General features: G+C 31.5%; 1 long non-coding RNA gene across 1 annotated transcript in view; it reads right to left on the minus strand.

Moving 5' to 3' along the window:
* LOC111088849 overlaps positions 1 to 3,747 on the minus strand; it is a 34,419-nt gene extending 30,672 nt beyond the window's left edge. Inside the window, exon 1 of the long non-coding RNA XR_002613241.1 lies at positions 3,544 to 3,747. This is a non-coding gene — a long non-coding RNA (uncharacterized LOC111088849). The remainder of the gene's footprint in view (positions 1 to 3,543) is intronic.
* Between the last annotated feature and the right edge of the window lie 1,104 nt (positions 3,748 to 4,851).

Consider the following 4,851-nt stretch of genomic DNA (forward strand, 5'->3'; position numbering starts at 1 on the left):
AACCCTCAGATGGCGAGTCGAGCGCCCTAACCACCTGGCCATGCCGGGCCAGTGAGCTGTTGTGAAAACTGATAAGAGTGAATGATATTGGAAAAGGTTAAGAAGCACTGCTGTAGAAGACTGATACACGTCAGTAAAACGTGCGCATGCCGTGAATCACGAGAATAATTACGCAATCTGTAGGCTACAACACAGCATGAAATATTCATACTCTTGAAACAGAACACTTTCGAGGAACCTGTGGAAGTACATATAGTCAATATGTTTGATATAATTAGCTACACGTTGATCCTGAATCTCGATTTACAGAAGTTAGTTTACTTTTGGTCAGAAGCTACTGATAACACGTACATCAGTATGACCTTAGATACCCTAATCAAGTCCATACAACAAACCATAGACGTAAAAATATTTATTTAAAATTACATTAATGAAGTTAACAGAACGTACATTAAACTGTATTATGACGGTTAAATAGGTAAATATACGAATATACTATTTTAAGTAAACACAGCCTTATAACATAACCTCCTCCACAGCGCCACCTTTTAATATAATTATTCCCCTCTGTCAATAATCTTTAAAAAGCGGCTTTCATAAATAGAAGAAAACTAATAATTGAGTTTTTTAAATAATTTTAATTACATAATGTCAACCACAGCGGTATTTTAAGTTTTCTAACACAAAAGGAAAAAAAAATATTTAAAAATTGGAATTTCTATATCGCGTGTTTTACTGTGCGTAGTGGTTTCCAGGTGGCACCAACCTTTGTAGCCTCTGAAACAAAACCATTACACTGCTATGTTACTGATGAAGATTAACAATGTAAATAAAACTTGGAATCCCTTATGAAAGCTGTGAACAATAAGACTTATTGTTATGGAGTTAACGCCTTTTTTTTTTAAACTGTTGAACCATTATTGTAATTAACAATACTTATAACACATTAGTTTTAGGCCTAATAGTTGAGTCAAGGATACTTTATCAAAATACGACTTATAGTTACACACAGTACTTATTAGACGGTCTTGTGCTGCTCATTAATCGCTACCAAGCATTAAGAAGCTACTAAAATCAATACACTTAAGTGAATTCGTACTTATTTCTAAGGTTACTGTGGTTGTTAGCTTTATGGTTTTAATTTCACTGCTTCTGAAAATACATAAAAGCTCATCTTTAAAATAAGTGTTCGCATAATGCGTGAATTACAAACAAAGTACGAGTTTAAAACGTTTGTCATAAGTCTTATGTGCTATAGCGAGATACATTAAACTTAATAAGTCTTATGTGCTATAGCGAGATACATTAAACTTAATAAGTCTTATGTGCTATAGCGAGATACATTAAACTTAATAAGTCTTATGTGCTATAGCGAGATACATTAAACTTAATAAGTTTTATGTGCTATAGCGAGCTACATTAAACTTAATAAGTCTTATGTGCTATAGCGAGATACATTAAACTTAATAAGTCTTATGTGCTATAGCGAGATACATTAAACTTACATAAATATGATTTTTAAGATGTCTTCATATTTATTAAACCAATCCTAATTCCACGAAGAACATACTACATACTAAATTTATTAATTTGGCACAAAGGTTATTGTTGTTTTTCTTTAAATACTTTCACAGTACATTAAGCTAATCCCGATTTTATGGAGTATATATGTACTTCACACATGTTTTCAAAGGAGACCCAAAACTCGAGCGCTTTCGAATAGTTCACGAAGAAGAAGAATAGTCAACTCTTCGAAAGCGCTCGAGTTTTGGGTCACCTTTAAAAACATTACAACTTTTGTAGGTGATCCTGTGTGCTAACTTCTTAACCAGAATTTGTACTTCACATATATTAAGTTATATTGAAATATTTAAAAACGAAAGGCTTTACTAAACGATATATCGCTGAGAACATTATACAATAAAATATGAAGAATAAACAAAACTGCCAGAAATCTTTAGTGAATCTTCCCATTATTTCTAAAAGTTAATTAAGTACATAAATTATGTAGGACGTCGTGACAGAAGTGTTTATAAGAAGTGAATGTAATTAAAGTGATAAAAGTACTCTAATGTCGATGAAGCTATAGCGGGCATGCGTATGTAGTAGGAACACACGTTCTACTGTTGCCTTATTTTTTTATTATCCAAAATAATTTTTCAGTTCTTTTTTAAGTTTATAGCTTCTCTGTTAATCGAATAATACTCTCAAACCAATATTACTTCCCTAAAGTATAACAATTAATCGCTATTTAATGTCGAAAAGCCGACTTACCTGTTAAAAACGTTACCTATCTTCCTCTGGCGCCCTCTTTTATTGAGCATACAATTCGACTGTATACACATTTACATATATATTCGTAAAAATTCAGTACTCGTTTACAAACTATACAATTATCTTAATTAAAACACCTGCTCAAAAGAGACAGTTATTTCCAAAACACAACAAAAGAACATCTAACGATCTTTCATATGTACAAGGGGTCGATGAAATCTCTAGCGTTTGCTATCAAGTCATCAACACCTCTATTAGTATATCACATTAAACAATTTTGTGCAAATTTAATAACCCAAACACATTCCAGAATGTCTAATTTTACATATTCCAATCAAATATATTCTTCATAAATACTTGTGTTGTAAATGTTGGTTAGTTTACAAAAACAAATTACACGTATGTTACCCGGTAAACATTTTAAATTATTTTTATGTTATCCGTTTGCTGAGCTGAAGAACGAACGTCTTAACAATAGGGTTTCAAATTTAAATTAACGAGTAATACATTATACAAATTATACAAACTCTACCATAATAAAGAAATTGGGCCTTTTTGGCATACCTTTTTTTTCTTAAACTTCCACAAACCTAGTTAATCGATTTGAAATTAATAAAATGAACTTAAAGTACCAAAACTATAACAGTAACATAAATTTTAGAGCATAATATTACACTCACGAATTTAAACACAGACTATAACGTTGTTTTTCATTTCAAAGAAAAGTAACATAAAAATGGCTGTTTTCAAAGCAAATTATCTAAATACGAAACATTATCGTTCTCTAAATATTTATGTTTTAAACATTTCTGTCCTGGTAAACCCTGATGCTTCTTACTATTAAACAATACTTTACATACTAAAAATAAACAATTTACATAAATTACTACACAAAATGTCATGTTATCCAATCAGTTTTGTCTTCTTAAAGTAAGATTCCCAAAATTTTCGTGAAAACGTACAATCTATTATGTATAAATAACTTTTAAACTGTATCATACTAGTTTTACATTTATAGAAGTGTGCGTTTTTCCATCAGCTAGAAGGCAGTCGCCAGAAACATTCATATAACTTATACATACGAAGAAGAACAGGAATAACTTTTACAAGTCTTCTGCATATGAAGCATATAACTGTATATTGTGTCCTGCCTTTAGCCTACACGAAATGTTCAGTACACATGTCGTTCTTCCCTACGTCTACTACCTTGGCCTTCACTCGTCTAGTATTATGTAAAGTTGGGCCTAACTAGTTAATATAAGCACTTACCCCGTTGGTAGTACAAATGTTTAAAGCCGAGCAAGATATAAAGATGATATGGTTGTCAAACATCTTGATGTATTCTAAACTGTTGAATATGATTTTAAAATCTAGAAAATTCTACTTAATGTGACTTCTAAAGTGACTATTCGATCGACACTGAAGGGTGCAGCTTTAACTGCGTCATTTAAAAGTCCCAGGCAAATCAAAGATGGCGGCCCGCAAGCAGACGACAGGTGTAGGCCACTTGTAAGGAGTAAAGCTCTCCAGCTCTGATTGGATCACTAGAGAGGGCTTCTTGTTTCATAATTAAAGACTAATATTTTAGTTTTCGACTCTGACGTAAACCAGCTAATCTTCTTTTGTATTTTGAGATAAAAATAAGCGGATACGAATTTCCGATAAGGCATTATCACGACGACTAAATTATATCGTTTCTACCGCTATTAATAACAAAGATTCATGTTTTATTATGATTAAAGAAGTTTTGATAAACACAAAGTTTCTGGATCTTTTTTTTTTAAATTGTATAGATCCAGAAAATCAGTCGCACAATCAGAAGTTTCTGTTGTATATATCATTATATAATCTCAACATATAATGATAAAAAACAATCCATCATTAAATTTAAAATATAAACTCCCCCTCCCTCTCTCTCTCTCTCTCACACACACACACACACACGAAAGTTGTTTGAGATAAAGATAGTATTTTTTTCCAATGCAAAATGTATAAATTATAAATATTTCGTTTAACACACAGAAGTTCTATTGCATAAGTACCGTTTCGAAAAATTTATACTGGATAATTAGATAACACTAGTACTAAAATTATCCAACAAAATATTTAGATGTCCTAATTCTTCTTTCTGTAACTGCAGGGGTAATCAGCGAAGAGGTTATCATTTATATTTTTAACGCTGCAAAAACGTGACTTTAACAACTGAAGGAAACTTTCCTATTGCACAAAAAAAAAACAGTTATAATAAACCTGTTTGTTTTAGCGCAAAGCCACATTGCGCTATCGCGGGGGAATCGAACCTCGGATTTTCGCCTTATAAATGCGTAAATTTATGGCTGACCCACCATAAACAACGATATTTCATTTCTTTAACATAAATCGTCAAGTGTTCTATTTACTAACTGTAAAAAAAAGAGTTTCCCAAGTCAAGAAATACCACTGTTTCATAAATATAAAAACTGTTTTAACAAAAAATTTCGGACGTCCGAAACTTGAACCATGATTTCAAACGATCAATTAAATTTTTAGTGAATAACACAAACAATCGTTTAGTTTAGAGTAAACTATTAACTTATA

The sequence above is a fragment of the Limulus polyphemus genome, unplaced genomic scaffold, assembly GCF_000517525.1.
Source record: "Limulus polyphemus unplaced genomic scaffold, Limulus_polyphemus-2.1.2 Scaffold4575, whole genome shotgun sequence".
Classification (NCBI taxonomy): Eukaryota; Metazoa; Arthropoda; class Merostomata; order Xiphosura; family Limulidae; genus Limulus; species Limulus polyphemus.